The following is a 19,792-nucleotide window of genomic DNA, read 5'->3' on the forward strand; positions in this document are numbered from 1 at the left end:
CACTTTGTTGTGACACCTGGATGTGACACCTGGTTACGATGCCTGGTTGTAACACCTGGTTGTGACACCTGGGTGTGACACCTGGTTGCGATGCCTGGTTGTAACACCTGGTTGTGACACCTGGGTGTGACACCTGGGAGTGAAACATGGGTGAGACACCTGGGTATGACACCTGGGTGTGACACCTGGGAGTGTAACACCTTGGTGTGACACCTGGATCAGTCACAAGGATGTGACACCTTGGTGAGGCACAATGGAGTAACACGTGCATGAGTCTCTTAAGTATGACACCTAGGTGTAACACCTGGGTGTGACACCTGGGTGTGTAACACCTTGGTGTGACACCTGGATCAGTCACAAGGATGTGACACCTTGGTGAGGCACAATGGAGTAACACGTGCATGAGTCTCTTAAGTATGACACCTAGGTGTGACACCTGGGTGTGACACCTGAACGTGACACCTGGGTGAAACACATGGGAGTGCTACGTCGGTGAGACACTTGGGTATGACACCTGGGTGTGACCCTTGTGTGTGATACCTGGGTGTGACACCTGGGTCAGTCACAAGGATGTAACACCTGGGTGAGACACATGGGAGTGACACCTGAGTGATATCTGGTGACGTAGTGATCTTGTGGATCATCGTACATCTGGTGACTTAGTGAGCTTGTGGATCATCGTACATCTGGTGACTTAGTGAGCTTGTGGATCATCGTACGTCTGGTGACTTAGTGATCTTGTGGATCATCGTACATCTGGTGACTTAGTGATCTTGTGGATCATCGTACATCAGGTGACTTAGTGATCTTGTGGATCATCGTACATCTGGTGACTTAGTGATCTTGTGGATCATCGTACATCAGGTGACTTAGTGATCTTGTGGATCATCGTACATCTGGTGACGTAGTGATCTTGTGGATCATCGTACATCTGGTGACTTAGTGAGCTTGTGGATCATCGTACATCAGGTGACTTAGTGAGCTTGTGGATCATCGTACACCTGGCGCTTGGCTCCAGTTTAGGGTCATTGCTTCCCACAGGTGATTTCTACAGCGGGTGTTGTGAGCCAGTCCGTGGCTAGCTGTCACTGTCAGCGGTGTTGTGAGCCAGTCCGTGGCTAGCTGTCACTGTGTCAGCGGTGTTGTGAGCCAGTCCGTGGCTAGCTGTCACTGTTCAGCGGTGTTGTGAGCCAGTCCGTGGCTAGCTGTCACTGTGTCAGCGGTGTTGTGAGCCAGTCCGTGGCTAGCTGTCACTGTTCAGCGGTGTTGTGAGCCAGTCCGTGGCTAGCTGTCACTGTTCAGCGGTGTTGTGAGCCAGTCCGTGGCTAGCTGTCACTGTTCAGCGGTGTTGTGAGCCAGTCCGTGGCTAGCTGTCACTGTGTCAGCGGTGTTGTGATCACTGACGTACGCTGCTTCAAGTGCTCTACTGAAACTGGTTGTTCCTCCACGCATATTTGTGTAGCTATGACACTGTGTTTGTGATTGTTACTCCAACCCAAAACCCTTTATGGGTTTAGGGAGAAGGTATCGTGATCCTAGCTGGAGGTTCTTGAGTTGAAGCTACGGTATTCCTTTTATCAAACCTAATGACTACCGTTCCCCTGGCGCTGTAGAGCACCTACGAGTTTACCGCTTCCCTATAAATAGAATAATACTGAAAATGCCAGTAATGAAATAATATATAAATGTAGTGGACATGGATTTTTATGTAAATAAGTCTCCGAGAGAAATGTTTATGAAATTTAAGTCATTATAAATACCAGAGTAACAGTTATAACATTCAGAGTTAAGTATTAAGGGTCATCCCTTAATACATTGTCTGAAACAATGGAACAATGCTCTTCTCCAGACTGAGGGACTGACCACCTCAAAACTTTAAGGGTGATGGACTGATTACATCGTCTTCAAGTATCTTCTGCTTCTATCAACTTTTCTGTACTCGACTGAAGAAGCCTACTGTGTAGGCGAAACGTTTCGAAATAAAGATACCTAACTGTTGCATATGTGTCTTACCTAACAACCTGTCGGTATTTTATACCATTTTAATGTTCACAAGTGTTTCATGTTGACGTCACTTGCTCAAGTTTTAATTTAAGCAATTACTTTACATCACCTGATAATTTTGTCCATATCACCGTAAAGAACTCAACGTATTTAGGTCGCTGCGTGTAATCCGAGAGACGTATTGCATAGTCTCGGTCTCGTGTGTCTGATTGTGTGCTTTGAAGAGTGCAGAATATGGTATAAGTTGATAATGCTGTACAGATCTTCTCGAAAATAAGTATAGTAAGTTTTATGTTACTTTAGTGCACTTAACATATAAATTTTTAGTAAGTGTGTGGAGGAACGTATATGTTATAGGCACATAAATGTACATTATATTGGTTTAACTTAAGCCTGGTCACAGACCGGGCCGCAGGGGCGTTGACACCCGAAACCTTCTCCAGGTATACTCCAGGTATAATACCAAAATAAAATCAAGCACTGGCTTCTGATCAGAAGAGACAGTCTACAGTTATTACACAAACCAATTTGATTACAAAATATTGTTATAAGGGACACAACCCAACATTAAGAAATAGTTGACGTGTGAGAAACACGTCAACACTAACAGTCTGAAGCAGATCAGATGCATTTTCCAGTTACTGCATAAAATCCAACAAAATTTGTACCTGGAGAGTCCGAAGCCATGATAATGTCGTATATTTCATACGATGCATCAACCATTGATGCGTTCTCTCAGATTAAAGTTGTGAAACCATGAGTCACATAGAACCAGTGAGACAGGTCACATTCGGTTTACATTCAGTATAGGGAAAATAAACAGAGTTCCTTCAGTAAACTTTCCCTCGTTACCATCGAAGCAAACTAATGCAATAATGAAAAAAGTTATACCATTTCGAGACTAAAAATGATATAATAACACCAAGATATTCCAATAAATATACCAACTTTCTGCTAAGGAGGCCCCTGAAGGGAGGTTCCTTGATGATGGTTAGGGGCTCTTGATCTAGGGTATTGGATCTGTGCTCCAGTTCCCTGAATTAAGCCTGAATACCTTCCAACCCCTCCCACCCCTCACAGGTGCTGTATAATCCTATGGGTTTAGCGCTTCCCCATTATTATAATAATCTTTTAAGTAGGATACACGAGAGCCGAAAGTTTGAAGCCTATCAGAGGAGCCTATCTAGTTACCACACAAAGTTTGTGAACGGCCTATATAAGACACTGTAGAGGGTATCTACCCGTGAATCTCGCCTGAGAAGCTTTACACCGACGTTCAAAAATTTCAAGTCGATCGAGGAAGTAATTCTTGAGTAAGAAATGAAAATCCGCGAGAAAGTAAACAGAAAGTTACTTAGAATATCGTGAAGATACTGAAGTCTCTCTTCGTTAAACTTAAAAATTCTTTGGAAACAGGAATTTCATTGATAAATTAGACACATGTGCAACTCTTGGGTATCTTTATTGAGGAAACGTTTCGCCACACAGTGGCTTCATCAGTCCATACGTAGCAGAAACTTGAAGAACAGGAGAAGAATGAGGTAATCAGTCCCTAAACCTTGAGTCGATGTGTTCAGTCCATCAATCTTGAGATTCTACTCAAGATTGATGGACTGAACACATCGACTCAAGGTTGAGGGACTGATTACCTCATTCTCCTCCTGTTCTTCAAGTTTCTCCTATGTATGGACTGATGAAGCCACTGTGTGGCGAAACGTTTCCTCAATAAAGATACCCAAGAGTTGCACATGTGTCTAATTTATCAACATCTCGGTTCTCTGAACCATTCATCTACAAAGGAATTTCATTTTTCACAATTTTATTGTCACATTTACAATCTACTTAAAATTCTGTACAATCCTGCAAGAAAAAAAAATATATTGATATTTACCAAATAGTGACCAAAAGGCGCCCATATAGTCCAAAATTAATAAAAGAATTCCGCTGAAGATACCAAAATGTTAGTTCGAAGCGAATCGGAAGAGGCATTCCTCAGTTACATGGAGTTACATGGAGAACAATTTACTTAATAAAATTGGCAAATAGAAATTTAAAAACTCAAATTTAGTGACAAATTTTGTTTTTAATAAATGTCGTGAATTGTAAAGTTTGAGCCCGACCAGAAAAGGCATTTTCCAGTAATTGATCGAATACCAACTATTACAATTCTTTTTTTCAAACAATTTCAAGAAAATTTCATCCTCACAGAATATATCATCAGATAAGTTATTCTCCAGTTATGTTAGGGATTATAACTGTCAAGTTTACTATTGTATATCAGCGAGTTTTCTTAACGCAAACCAAGCTTAACAGTTACTATCCTGACCCTGAGATAAGTTACTATCCAGGTTCTGAGATAAGTTACTATCCTGGCTCTAAGATAAGTTACTATCCTGGTCCTGAGATAAGTTACTATCCTGGCTCTGAGATAAGTTACTATCCTGGCTCTAAGATAAGTTACTATCCTGGCCCTGAGATAAGTTGCTATCCTGACCCTGAGATAAGTTACTATCCTGGCTCTGAGATAAGTTACTATCCTGGCCCTGAGATAAGTTACTATCCTGACCCTGAGATAAGTTACTATCCTGGCCCTGAGATAAGTTACTATCCTGGCTCTGTGATAAGTTACTATCCTGAACCTGAGGTAAGTTACTATCCTGGCCCTGAGATAAGTTACTATCCTGACCCTGAGGTAAGTTACTATCCTGGCCCTGAGATAAGTTACTATCCTGACCCTGAGATAAGTTACTATCCTGACCCTGAGATAAGTTACTATCCTGGCCCTGAGATAAGTTACTATCCTGACCCTGAGATAAGTTACTATCCTGGCCCTGAGATAAGTTACTATCCTGGCCCTGAGATAAGTTACTATCCTGGCCCTGAGATGAGTTACTATCCTGACCCTGAGATAAGTTACTATCCTGGTCCTGAGAAAAGTTGCTATCCTGGCCCTGAGTTAAATGACTATCCTGGCCCTGAGATAAGTTACTATCCTGGCCCTGAGAAAAGCTACTATCCTGACCCTGAGACAAGTTACTATCCTGGCCCTGAGAAAAGTTACTATCCTGGCGCTGAGATAACTGTTACTAACCTGGCCCTGAAATAACTGTTACTATCCTGACCCTGAAATAACTTTACTATCCTGACCCTGAGAAGTTAGTATCCTGACCCTGAGATAACTGTTACTATCCTGACCCTGAGATAAGTTACTATCCTGACCCTGAGATAACTGTTACTATCCTGACCCTGAGATAAGTTACTATCCTGTCCCTGAGATAAGTTACTATCCTGTCCCTGAGATAAGTTACTATCCTGTCCCTGGGATAAGTTACTATCCTGTCCCTGGGATAAGTTACTATCCTGACCCTGAGATAAGTTACTATCCTGACCCTGAGATAAGTTACTATCCTGACCCTGAGATAAGTTACTATCCTGACCCTGAGATAACTGTTATTATCCTGTCCCTGAGATAAGTTACTATCCTGACCCTGAGATAACAGTTACTATCCTGACCCTGAGATCACAGTTGCTATCCTGACCCTGAGATAAGTTACTATCCTGACCCTGAGATAAGTTTCTATCCTGACCCTGAGATAAGTTACTATCCTGACCCTGAGATAAGTTACTATCCTGGCCCTGAGATGAGTTACTATCCTGGCCCTGAGATAAGTTACTATCCTGGCCCTGAGATAAGTTACTATTCTGGTCCTGAGATAAGTTACTATCCTTGCCCTGAGATAAGTTACTATCCTGATCCTGAGATAAGTTACTATCCTAGTCCTGAGATAAGTTACTATCCTAACCCTGATATAAGTTACTATCCTGGCCCTGAGATAAGTTACTATCCTGTTACTGAGATAAGTTACTATCCTGGTCCTGAGATAAGTTACTATCCTGGTCCTGAGATAAGTTACTATCCTTGCCCTGAGATAAGTTACTATCCTGATCCTGAGATAAGTTACTATCCTAGTCCTGAGATAAGTTACTATCCTGGCCCTGAGATAAGTTACTATCCTGGCCCTGAGATAAGTTACTATCCTGGCCCTGAGATAAGTTACTATCCTGACCCTGAGAAAAGTTACTATCCTGGCCCTGAGAAAAGTTACTATCCTGACCCTGAGAAGTTATTATCCTGGCCCTGAGAAAAGTTACTATCCTGGCGCTGAGATAACTGTTACTAACCTGGCCCTGAAATAACTGTTACTATCCTGACCCTGAAATAACTTTACTATCCTGACCCTGAGAAGTTAGTATCCTGACCCTGAGATAACTGTTACTATCCTGACCCTGAGATAAGTTACTATCCTGACCCTGAGATAACTGTTACTATCCTGACCCTGAGATAAGTTACTATCCTGACCCTGAGATAAGTTACTATCCTGACCCTGAGATAAGTTACTATCCTGACCCTGAGATAAGTTACTATCCTGACCCTGAGATAAGTTACTATCCTGACCCTGAGATAACTGTTATTATCCTGTCCCTGAGATAACTTTACTATCCTGACCCTGAGATCACTGTTGCTATCCTGACCCTGAGATACGTTACTATCCTGGCCCTGAGATAAGTTACTATCCTGACCCTGATATAAGCTACTATCTTGACCCTGAGATAAGTTACTATCCTGACCCTGAGATAACTTTTACTATCCTGACCCTGAGATAACTTTTACTATCCTGGCCCTGAGATAACTTTACTATCCCGACCCTGAGATAAGTTACTATCCCGACCCTGAGATAAGTTACTACCCTGACCCTGAGATAAGTTACTATCCTGGCCCTGAGATAAGTTACTATCCTGACCCTGAGAGCACTGTTACTATCTTGACCCTGAGATAAGTTACTATCCTGACCCTGAGATAAGTTACTATCCTGACCCTGAAATAAGTTACTATCTTGATTCTGAGATAAGTTACTATCCTGACCCTAGATAAATTACTGTCTTGACCCTGAGATAAGTTACTATCCTGTCCCTGAGATAAGTTACTATCCTGACCCTGAGATAAGTTACTATCTTGACCCTGAGATAAGTTACTATCCTGACCCTGAGATAAGTTACTATCCTGACCCTGAGATAAGTTACTATCCTGACCCTGAGATAAGTTACTATCCTGACCCTGAGATAAGTTACTATCCTGACCCTGAGATAAGTTACAAAATGTTTAAATTTCAGCTTAAATACTTGTATTTCTGTCTCCGTCGTCGTATTATGAGTCAGTCCTCTGTTGAATACTGAAGCTTTACGACTGAGGAATTTGTAAGTTATTCCTGACGACTCAGGATGCTGGGAGTGAGGTCAACATCTCTGGTCATATGGTACATCAACATGCCAGTTGTTTCAAGAATTTGGTCCTTGTTACCGTACACAAGCACTGAAAATTTGAACTCAGGTAAACGAGACGTTCACGAGTTATGTCCAAAACATAATCTAAAAGTTGAAGAAGAGGAAAGATTTGCAACCTATTACATATCCCCCTCTGGAATAACTATTACAGGATAAATAAATTTATGGTAGTTTTTAGATATAAACAGCAACTACACATCATACTCCAGCATGAATGGAACATTAATAGCCTCTATAACAGTCTGTACAATTGAACAGATTATTGAACACATTGTGAAAGTTAATGTTGGGTAACCTTGGAGCCTTTAAGGAAGTGGCCTGACTTTTTTTCCTAGTTTACGATTTCATTTTACTCATAACTGTAGAAGGTCTTATCCGATAGGCCCAAAAATTTCCAATAACTGTTTCGGGTAACAAAGACCAATTCTTGAAACTCTTAATATGGTCACTGTGGCCAAAGTTGTTGAATCAATTTCCAGGATTCTGGAATGGCTCGGATAACTTTGAAAATCTTGAGAGTCTATACAGATTTTACGATCAAATAACGATCAAAAAAATCCGGCGACAGCAGAGTGTGAAATTCAGATGTGTAGGTTCAGATTTTGACAATTTTAGGGGGAAAAATAATCTGGAATGCCCATTCCGGTTAAGTCACATTAAATAAATTATAGTTCATCTCTTGTGAATGATGTCAGTGTTCAGTGGTTGATGTGTCTTAGGGCAACCATACTAACAATTAAATTTTGCTTTCGTTCAGACAAATATATGTAAAATAGTCCTCTTCAAGGGGGGCTCCTTGGCGTGGTGAAGAGGCTCTTGGTCTGAGGAATTAGACCTATCGGTCTTCTTCCTCAGACCGAACCTAATTACCCCCCAATCTCCCCTCCCCTATCCCATCCTCCCCATCCTCCCCTTTTACCTTTCCTCCTACTCCTCCCCACCCCTCCCTTTTGCCCTTCCTCTTTTTGTCCTTTGGGATTTCTCCCACAGGCGCGCTAGTTCCTAAGTAGGGGAAAGGATACCGGGGTCCATCCCATTCCGTTGAGGTTCTTAGCGGGGGCGTAGTTTGCCGTGGAATCTGGATCGCCTGGGGATGTCCCGATCCCTCTCCGGTATCCCGGAGTAGCTTTGGGTGTCTTTCGGGCGACGAGTGTATCTCTGGAAGCCACCTTTCGGATTCCGGGGGTGGTGGCCGAAGGAGGTATGCTTTGTGGCGGATATCCGGCCGCCCTCTCTTTTGTCCACCGAGGTAGCTCGGCAGATGTGAGGTTGCTATCCCGGATTGTTAGTTTACTAGCATGATGGGTAGGGTATGGCACGGGTTCCACGCTGCATCTGCGCTACTTGCGGTGCTGAGGTCCTCTTGGGCGTGGAGGGAGATTTCTGGCCCTTTCATTCCTCCTAGGAACTATTCCTCCCCGGTCCCCCCCTTTTTTTATTCTTTTTTTTATTTTTATTTTCTTTTCTTCTTTCTTTTTTTTTCTTAAAAACAAAAAGAAAGAAGTAACCTAACCATGGCAGCCCTAGTCCATGAACCTGGTACCCCCGGGCCCCTTCTTGATACCGAACCCCGTTCTGACCCCGCCTCATCTTTGGACCACTCATCAGACATTTCTCATGCCTCTGTACCTATTGCCGGTGCTGTTTCCTCACCCGCTTCAGGTACTGAGGCCTCGACTGACTCCTTCGATTTATCGGACCTTCGCTCTACTCTGACTATGCTTCCGGCCTCTCCCTCTACGGTGCGGCAATTTTCAAATCGCCGACCCGTTCCACGTCGGACCAACTCTGGTCCCACGCCTAAACGCCAACGACAATTACCTGCTGATGATACTTCTCCACCTTCTCGTTCTTCTCAGAAACGATCGACACGTCCTTCACTACCTTTCCACGCTCAGTTTCAGACTGAACAATGGACTAAATTCTTCACTTTACGACCAACTTCCTCTACTGCCTATCTTTCTGACCATAGTATTGGCAAGGCACTCCTACGCCATGTTGGTAAAGATATTTCTTTTCATGCTCTTAAGAGCGGTATGCGCATCATTACCGTACAGAATGCTACCCTGGCTCATGAGCTCTCTCGTCTTTCCCATATCGATACTGTTCCTGTCACTCTTGAAAAACATCATTCCCTCAATTCTTGTAGTGGTACTGTCATTCTGCCCCATACCATAGTTCAACAAAATTTCCAGACATGTGGCACTGACATTCTTGAACAGCTGGAACTCCAAGATCTCCCAATCCTCAAGGTAGACACTTACGTTCTTCCTGCCCGTGGGCGGAGACGATACCCTAGCAATGTGGCTCGTTTAACTTTTGACAGCCGAGAACTCCCATCCTCAGTTTATATAGCAGGACAATGGTTACAAGTTCGAAAGGTGATCCCTAAACCACAACAGTGTAGAAATTGCTGGCGATTTGGCCATCCAGCGAAATATTGCAGATCTATCGCCGAATGCCCAGTCTGTGGTGCCGATGACCATTCTAATACGTCTTGCAATCGATCTCCCTCTTGCCTTAACTGTCATGAGGCTCACCCTTCGTACTCTTGCCGTTGTCAAGTCTATTTAAACGAGCGGGAAATCCGTTAGCTCAAAGAGACAGAAGGTCTCCTTTATGCCATGGCAGTTTCTCATCTCCGCCTCCAAGGGAGACTCCCACGTGTTTCTTATTCCCGTGTTTCAAAACGTCCCCCCACTTCTGGTATCCCATCTTCTACACCCACCTCTGTGGTTACCTCTCCCATAATCACTCCTGTATCTAATCCTTTTGCTGTCCTCGGCTCAGACGTCCTTACTTCAACGCCTCAGTCTAATCTCGCTTCTTCGAGTTCTCTCTCTCGCAAGCCTCAGTATCGACGAGACCTCGTACGACACCTCCTCCCAATCGTCCCTCTACTTCTCAAAAGTCAAAAAATGGTCCGTTAACACCTCCTACCCATCTTCCACCTCCTCATTTCACCCTCCCTGTCTCTGTCCCTGGTTCTTCCCCTCTCACTGGCTCAGTTACAAGTGTAGAGGTTCACCCTCCTCCTCGTACTGTACCTTCCTCCCCTGTTCCTTCCCAAGTTTCTTCCTCTTCTGCCACCTCCCAGGTTCCTGCCTCTTCTGTCCCCTGCCACGCTTCTCCAGTTCCCTCCACCCTTTCGCCCTCCCCCTACCTTGGTACAGTCCAATACAGTTCCAATCTTTACTCATCCTCCCCCCACCATTCCCAATATTGTCTCCCATACGACATCTCTGAATTCCGAAACACTTGAAGCAATCTCTGAATATATTGCAGAGACAAAACCATTAATGGACATTGATCCACCTTCCGCTCTTTCTCTCTCCTCTGCTCCATCTGCGCAACTCCTTTCTTCACAGCGCACCGTTCCTTCGCTGCTTGAACGTTTTCCACTGCCTCCGCATGTGGACTTTTCTAACCCCTCTAGTCCGTAGGAACCCTTACCTGCGGATTTCAAGTATCTTTATCATTGCCAATCATGGCCTATTTACAGTGGAATATACGCGGCCTCAGGGATAATCGGGGTGAGCTTCAGATGTTACTCTCCCAGTTTGCCCCTGTTGGTGTTTGCTTACAGGAACCAAAATTACACTCTGCTGTTATTTCTCACATCTCAGGCTATAATTTATTGTATTCTTCAGATCCTTTTCCTGATGGGACCTTTAATGAAAGTGCCCTTCTTCTACGCACTGATATTCCGTACCATCAGCTATTTGTTCATACTTCGCTGCATTACACAGCAGCCCCTATCCACTTACATAGGTGGTATACGCTCTGTTCTTTATATCTCTCTCCTTCTCGGGCATTATCTATTCCGGATTTTGCCTTCATTGTTTCGTCATTACCGCCACCGATTCTGTTACTTGGTGATTTTAATGCCCACCATTTCCTCTGGGGGGGGGTCTCACTGTGATTCCCGTGGAATTCAGTTAGAGGCTTTTCTTGCCACCCACCCCCTCCATGTTTTAAATACAGGTACTCACACCCATTTTGATCCTCGGACTCATACTCTCTCTAGCATCGATCTCTCAGTCTGCTCTTCCTCCGCCGCATTAGACTTCACTTGGTCTGTTCTCCCGGACTTACATGACAGTGATCATTTCCCAATCATTCTTACTTCCCCTTCATATTCGCCACCTCTTCGCACCCCACGCTGGCAATTTAATCGGGCAAATTGGAACCTTTACTCACACCTAACTGTTTTTAAAGAGGTTCCTTCTTCGTCCTCCATCGATGAGCTTTTACACCTCTTCTCGTCCTCCGTTTTCACCGCAGCTTCTCATTCTATACCCCAAACTTCGGGCAGGCATTCTCAGAAATGCGTGCCTTGGTGGTCTCCTGCTTGTGCTCGTGCAGTACGTTTGAAACGCGCTGCATGGGGCAGGTACCGATACAATAGAACCACAGAGCGACTCCTTGATTTTAAACAGAAGCGTGCGATCGCTCGCCGTGTCATCCGTGATGCTAAACGCACTTGCTGGCGAGATTATGTCTCCACCATCACCTCTGCTTCCTCTATGAGTGAAGTCTGGAAAAAAGTACGAAAACTGAGTGGTAAATATTCTCCTGACCCGGCTCCTGTTCTGCGGGTTGCCGGTGTTGATATAGCAAACCCACTAGATGTTGCCAATGAAATTGGCAATCGTCTGGTCCGTAATTCTCAGGGACTCCATCTATGCCCCTCATTTCTTTCCTCAAAGTCTGCCAGAGAGTTAGCACCCTTGGACTTTTCTTCTCTCAGAGAAGAACAGTATAATGTGCCTTTTACACTTCAAGAACTGGAGGCAACACTCTCAGCTTGTCGATCATCGGCAGCTGGGCCCGACGACATTCATATTCGTATGCTACAACATTTACATCAGTCAGCCCTTGCAGTCCTATTACGCCTTTACAATCTTATTCGGTCACAAGGAGTTCTTCCACAGCTGTGGAAATCAGCCATTGTTCTTCCTTTCCGCAAACCAGGCACTACGGGACATGAAACCTCCCACTATCGTCCCAATGCTCTTACCAGTGCAGTTTGCAAAGTAATGGAATGCCTAGTAAATAGACGTTTAGTGTGGTATTTAGAGACACACAACAGTCTCTCCACTCGTCAATATGGCTTTTGTAAGGGACGTTCTACCATAGACCCCTTACTACGCTTGGATACGTATGTTCGTAATGCCTTTGCGAATAACCACTCAGTTATTGCCATATTTTTTGACCTTGAGAAGGCATATGACACAACTTGGAGGTATAATATTTTAGCCCAAGCCCACTCCTTAGGCCTTCGAGGCAATCTACCATCCTTCCTTAAGAACTTTTTAACTGACAGGCATTTCCGTGTTCGGGTTAATAATGTGCTCTCCCCGGACTTTATCCAAGCTGAAGGTGTCCCCCAGGGATGTGTTCTGAGCACAACACTTTTTCTCCTTGCTATTAATGATTTGGCCTCTAGCCTTCCATCAAATATTTGGTCATCACTCTATGTTGATGACTTCGCTATTGCCTGTGCAGGCGCTGACTGTCACCTCATTACAGTTTCTCTCCAACATGCAGTCGACCGTGTTTCCAATTGGGCCACCACACGTGGGTTTAAATTTTCCAGCACTAAAACCCACCAAATCACTTTCACTAGACGCTCTGTCATCTCCGATCATCCTTTGTACCTCTGTGGCTCCCGTATCCCTGAACGTGATACAGTCAAGTTTCTGGGCCTCCTCTTTGATCGTAGGTTATCCTGGAAACCTCACATTACCTCTCTGAAGGAAACTTGTCACAGCCGGCTGAACCTTCTTAAAACCCTTGCTCATCTTTCATGGGGAGCTGATCGTCGAACCCTCCTTCGCCTACATTCCACCCTTATTTTATCGAAACTTGATTATGGTGACCAGATCTATTCAGCGGCATCTCCTGCTACTCTCTCTAGCCTTAACCCCATTCATCACCAAGGATTACGTTTGTGCCTTGGTGCTTTTTGCTCTTCCCCTGTCGAGAGCCTCTATGCAGAAGCGAACGTTCCATCCTTATCCGATCGCCGTGATGCCCATTGCCTTCGCTACTATGTACGCTCTCATGATCTCCGCAATCCTTCCATTTATAGAATGGTCACTGATATTAGTAGACATTCTTTATTTGTTCGCCGCCCCTGATTACTCCGTCCCTTCTCTCTTCGCCTTCATTCGCTCTTGTCTTCTCTTCAACTACCACCTTTCTATGTACATGTAGCATCTCACTTTTCCCTACCCCCCTGGGAAGTTCCAGCTGTTCGAGTCTGTTCTTTCTCTCTCCCTTGCTCGAAAGCCCAACTGTCTACGGTCGCTTCCCGCTCTTTTTCTTGACCACTTTCACTCTCATTCTCATGCCATTGCTGTGTACACAGATGGCTCTAAGTCTTCTGACGGCGTAGGATTCGCAGCAGTGTTTCCGGACAGCGTCGTACGAGGGCATTTACTATCTTCGGCTAGTATTTTTACTGCTGAATTATATGCCATCCTTACAGCACTTATCCGTATTGCATCTATGCCTGTGTCATCATTTGTGGTTGTCTCAGACTCCCTTAGTGCTTTACAGGCTATACAAAAATTTGATACACCTCACCCCTTAGTCCTCCGTATCCAACTTTGGCTACGCCGCATCTTTACCAAGCATAAAGATATTGTTTTTTGTTGGGTCCCTGGTCATGTTGACGTACAGGGCAATGAACAGGCAGACACTGCTGTGCGGTCAGCAGTACATGACCTACCAGTTTCTTATAGAGGTATTCCATTTACGGACTATTTTGCTGCAATATCTTCCCACCTTCACACCCATTGGCAACAACGTTGGTCTACTATGCTCGGCAACAAACTTCAATCTATTAAACGAGTATAGGTTACTGGCTGTCTTCTTATCACCAGTGTCGAGGTTGGGAGACTACTCTCTCCCGTCTTCGCATTGGCCATACTCGTCTTACTCATGGATATCTCATGGAGAGGCGTCTTGCTCCTCTGTGAGAATTGCCAAGCTCCATTATCAGTCAGCCACATTCTGTTGGACTGCCCACTTTATCAACGAGCACGCAGAATTTACCTCTGTCGTCGTCTTCGCTCCGCTGCTCTCTCTTTACCTTCCCTTCTCGCTGATGGATCCACCTTTCATCTGGACTCTCTCATTGACTTTTTGACAACAACTGACTTCACAAATTCTGATACCTTCAGCACTTTATACTTCAATCTCTTGCTACCCTCTACCCCCGTACTATCCCCTGCCCCGCTGTTTTCTGTAACCTGCTGATCATCCCTCCCCCCTTCCGCCATCCAATTCCCTTGCTTCCTTCCCTACCCTGCAGCGCTGTATAGCCCTTGTGGCTTAGCGCTTCTTTTTGATTATAATAATATGTAAAATAGTGAAAAACAATGAAAACATGGGATCGTTGAAATCTGCGCTTAAGAAAGCTGTGTTGACCACTGTAGTGTAGTGTTGACCACTGTAGTGTAGTGTTGACCACTGTAGTGTAGTGTTGACCACTGTAGTGTAGTGTTGACCACTGTAGTGTTGTGTTGACCACTGTAGTGTTGTGTTGACCACTGTAGTGTTGTGTTGACCACTGTAGTGTTGTGTTGACCACTGTAGTGTTGTGTTGACCACTGCAGTGTTGTGTTGACCACTGCAGTGTTGTGTTGGCCACTGCAGTGTTGTGTTGGCCACTGCAGTGTTGTGTTGACCACTGCACTGTTGTGTTGACCACTGCACTGTTGTGTTGACCAGTGTTGTGTTGACCACTGCACTGTTGTGTTGACCACTGCACTGTTGTGTTGACCAGTGCTGTGTTGGCCACTGCAGTGTTGTTGACCACTGTACTGTTGTGTTGACCACTGCACTGTTGTGTTGACCACTGCAGTGTTGTGTTGACCAGTGCTGTGTTGGCCATTGCAGTGCTGTGTTGACCACTGCAGTGTTGTTGACCACTGCAGTGTTGTGTTGGCCACTGCAGTGTTGTGTTGGCCACTGCAGTGCTGTGTTGACCACTGCAGTGTTGTGTTGGCCACTGCAGTGTTGTGTTGGCCACTGCAGTGCTGTGTTGACCACTGCAGTGTTGTGTTGGCCACTGCAGTGTTGTGTTGGCCACTGCAGTGTTGTGTTGGCCACTGCAGGGCTGTGTTGACCACTGCAGTGTTGTGTTGGCCACTGCAGTGTTGTGTTGGCCACTGCAGGGCTGTGTTGACCACTGCAGTGTTGTGTTGGCCACTGCAGTGTTGTGTTGACCACTGCAGTGTTGTGTTGACCACTGCAGTGTTGTGTTGACCACTGCAGTGTTGTGTTGACCGCTGCAGTGTTGTGTTGACCGCTGCAGTGTTGTGTTGACCCCTGCAGTGTTGTGTTGACCGCTGCAGTGTTGTGTTGACCGCTGCAGTGTTGTGTTGACCGCTGCAGTGTTGTGTTGATCGCTGCAGTGTTGTGTTGACCGCTGCAGTGTTGCGTTGACCGCTGCAGTGTTGCGTTGACCGCTGCAGTGTTGCGTTGACCGCTGCAGTGTTGCGTTGACCGCTGCAGTGTTGCGTTGACCGCTGCAGTGTTGCGTTGACCGCTGCAGTGTTGCGTTGGCCGCTGCAGTGTTGCGTTGACCGCTGCAGTGTTGCGTTGACCGCTGCAGTGTTGCGTTGGCCGCTGCAGTGTTGCGTTGGCCGCTGCAGTGTTGCGTTGACCGCTGCAGTGTTGCGTTGACCGCTGCAGTGTTGCGTTGACCGCTGCAGTGTTGCGTTGACCGCTGCAGTGTTGCGTTGACCGCTGCAGTGTTGCGTTGACCGCTGCAGTGTTGTGTTGACCGCTGCAGTGCTGCGTTGACCGCTGCAGTGCTGCGTTGACCGCTGCAGTGCTGCGTTGACCGCTGCAGTGCTGCGTTGACCGCTGCAGTGCTGCGTTGAACGCTGCAGCGCTGCGTTGACCGCTGCAGCGCTGCGTTGACCGCTGCAGCGTTGCGTTGACCGCTGCAGCGTTGCGTTGACCGCTGCAGCGTTGCGTTGACCGCTGCAGCGTTGCTTTGACCTCTGCAGCGTTGCGTTGACCGCTGCAGCGTTGCGTTCACCGCTGCAGTGTTGCGTTGACCGCTGCAGTGTTGCGTTGACCGCTGCAGTGCTGCGTTGACCGCTGCAGTGCTGCGTTGACCGCTGCAGTGCTGCGTTGACCGCTGCAGTGTTGCGTTGACCACTGCAGTGTTGTGTTGACCACTGCAGTGTTGTGTTGACCACTGCAGTGTTGTGTTGACCACTGCAGTGTTGTGTTGACCACTGCAGTGTTGTGTTGACCACTGCAGAGTTGTGTTGACCGCTGCAGTGTTGCGTTGACCACTGCAGTGTTGTGTTGACCGCTGCAGCGCTGCGTTGACCACTGCAGTGTTGTGTTGACCACTGCAGTGTTGTGTTGACCGCTGCAGCACTGCGTTGACCACTGCAGCGTTGCGTTGACCGCTGCAGCGTTGCGTTGACCGCTGCAGCGTTGCGTTGACCGCTGCAGCGTTGCGTTGACCGCTGCAGCGTTGCGTTGACCGCTGCAGCGTTGCGTTGACCGCTGCAGCGTTGCGTTGACCGCTGCAGCGTTGCGTTGATCGCTGCAGCGTTGCGTTGACCGCTGCAGTGTTGCGTTGACCGCTGCAGTGTTGCGTTGACCGCTGCAGTGTTGCGTTGACCGCTGCAGTGCTGCGTTGACCGCTGCAGTGCTGCGTTGACCGCTGCAGTGCTGCGTTGACCGCTGCAGTGTTGCGTTGACCACTGCAGTGTTGTGTTGACCACTGCAGTGTTGATAAATTAGACACATGTGCAACTCTTGGGTATCTTTATTGAGGAAACGTTTCGCCACACAGTGGCTTCATCAGTCCATACGTAGCAGAAACTTGAAGAACAGGAGAAGAATGAGGTAATCAGTCCCTCAACCTTGAGTCGATGTGGTCAGTCCATCAATCTTGAATAGAATACGGCATATGTGCGGAGAAGCATTGAACAAATGTGACACCACCTATGACTGCTGCACCTCTCCTGCCATACGGTTTATAAGCTTCTCCGCACATATGCCGTATTCTATTCAAGATTGATGGACTGACCACATCGACTCAAGGTTGAGGGACTGATTACCTCATTCTTCTCCTGTTCTTCAAGTTTCTCCTATGTATGGACTGATGAAGCCACTGTGTGGCGAAACGTTTCCTCAATAAAGATACCCAAGAGTTGCACATGTGTCTAATTTATCAACATGTCGGTTCTCTGAACCATTCATCTACAACCACTGCAGTGTTGACCACTGCAGTGTTGACCACTGCAGTGTTGTTGACCACTGCAGTGTTGACCACTGCAGTGTTGTTGACCACTGCAGTGTTGTTGACCACTGCAGTGTTGTTGACCACTGCAGTGTTGTTGACCACTGCAGTGTCGTTGACCACTGCAGTGTTGTTGACCACTGCAGTGTTGTTGACCACTGCAGTGTTGTTGACCACTGCAGTGTTGTTGACCACTGCAGTGTTGTTGACCACTGTAGTGTTGTTGACCACTGCAGTGTCGTTGACCACTGCAGTGTTGTTGACCACTGCAGTGTTGTTGACCACTGCAGTGTTGACCACTGCAGTGTTGTTGACCACTGCAGTGTTGACCACTGCAGTGTTGTTGACCACTGCAGTGTTGTTGACCACTGCAGTGTTGTTGACCACTGCAGTGTTGTTGACCACTGCAGTGTTGTTGACCACTGCAGTGTTGTTGACCACTGCAGTGTCGTTGACCACTGCAGTGTCGTTGACCACTGCAGTGTTGTTGACCACTGCAGTGTTGTTGACCACTGCAGTGTTGTTGACCACTGTAGTGTTGTTGACCACTGTAGTGTTGTTGACCACTGCAGTGTTGACCACTGCAGTGTTGTTGACCACTGCAGTGTTGTTGACCACTGCAGTGTTGTTGACCACTGCAGTGTTGTTGACCACTGTAGTGTTGTTGACCACTGCAGTGTTGTTGACCACTGCAGTGTTGTTGACCACTGCAGTGTTGTTGACCACTGCAGTGTCGTTGACCACTGTAGTGTTGTTGACCACTGCAGTGTTGTTGACCACTGCAGTGTTGTTGACCACTGTAGTGTTGTTGACCACTGCAGTGTCGTTGACCACTGCAGTGTCGTTGACCACTGTAGTGTTGTTGACCACTGCAGTGTCGTTGACCACTGCAGTGTCGTTGACCACTGCGGTGTCGTTGACCACTGTAGTGTTGTTGACCACTGCAGTGTCGTTGACCACTGCAGTGTCGTTGACCACTGTAGTGTTGTTGACCACTGCAGTGTCGTTGACCACTGTAGTGTTGTTGACCACTGCAGTGTTGTTGACCACTGTAGTGTCGTTGACCACTGCAGTGTCGTTGACCACTGTAGTGTTGTTGACCACTGCAGTGTCGTTGACCACTGCAGTGTTGACCACTGCAGTGTTGTTGACCACTGCAGTGTTGTTGACCACTGCAGTGTTGACCACTGCAGTGTTGTTGACCACTGCAGTGTTGTTGACCACTGCAGTGTTGTTGACCACTGCAGTGTTGTTGACCACTGCAGTGTTGTTGACCACTGCAGTGTTGTTGACCACTGCAGTGTCGTTGACCACTGCAGTGTTGTTGACCACTGCAGTGTCGTTGACCACTGCAGTGTCGTTGACCACTGCAGTGTTGTTGACCACTGCAGTGTTGACCACTGCAGTGTTGACCACTGCAGTGTTGTTGACCACTGCAGTGTCGTTGACCACTGCAGTGTTGTTGACCACTGCAGTGTTGTTGACCACTGCAGTGTTGTTGACCACTGCAGTGTTGACCACTGCAGTGTTGACCACTGCAGTGTTGTTGACCACTGCAGTGTTGTTGACCACTGCAGTGTTGTTGACCACTGCAGTGTTGTTGACCACTGCAGTGTTGACCACTGCAGTGTCGTTGACCACTGCAGTGTTGACCACTGCAGTGTTGACCACTGCAGTGTTGTTGACCACTGCAGTGTTGTTGACCACTGCAGTGTTGTTGACCACTGTAGTGTCGACCACTGCAGTGTTGACCACTGCAGTGTTGTTGACCACTGCAGTGTTGTTGACCACTGCAGTGTTGTTGACCACTGCAGTGTTGTTGACCACTGCAGTGTTGACCACTGCAGTGTTGTTGACCACTGCAGTGTTGTTGACCACTGCAGTGTTGTTGACCACTGTAGTGTTGTTGACCACTGTAGTGTTGTTGACCACTGTAGTGTTGTTGACCACTGCAGTGTTGTTGACCACTGCAGTGTTGTTGACCACTGCAGTGTTGTTGACCACTGCAGTGTTGTTGACCACTGCAGTGTTGACCACTGCAGTGTTGTTGACCACTGTAGTGTTGTTGACCACTGTAGTGTTGTTGACCACTGCAGTGTTGTTGACCACTGCAGTGTTGTTGACCACTGTAGTGTTGTTGACCACTGCAGTGTTGTTGACCAC

At 46.5% G+C, this 19,792-nt stretch overlaps 1 protein-coding gene across 1 annotated transcript in view; it reads left to right on the forward strand.

The window, feature by feature from the left end:
• The first annotated feature begins 1,078 nt into the window (after positions 1-1,078).
• LOC138853445 (organic cation transporter protein-like) overlaps positions 1,079-19,792 on the forward strand; it is a 202,089-nt gene continuing 183,375 nt past the window's right edge. Inside the window, exon 1 of the mRNA XM_070090126.1 lies at positions 1,079-1,458. The gene's annotated coding sequence lies outside the window, so the exon portion shown is untranslated. The remainder of the gene's footprint in view (positions 1,459-19,792) is intronic.

Source organism: Cherax quadricarinatus, chromosome 30 (genome assembly GCF_038502225.1).
Source record: "Cherax quadricarinatus isolate ZL_2023a chromosome 30, ASM3850222v1, whole genome shotgun sequence".
Lineage (NCBI taxonomy): Eukaryota > Metazoa > Arthropoda > Malacostraca > Decapoda > Parastacidae > Cherax > Cherax quadricarinatus.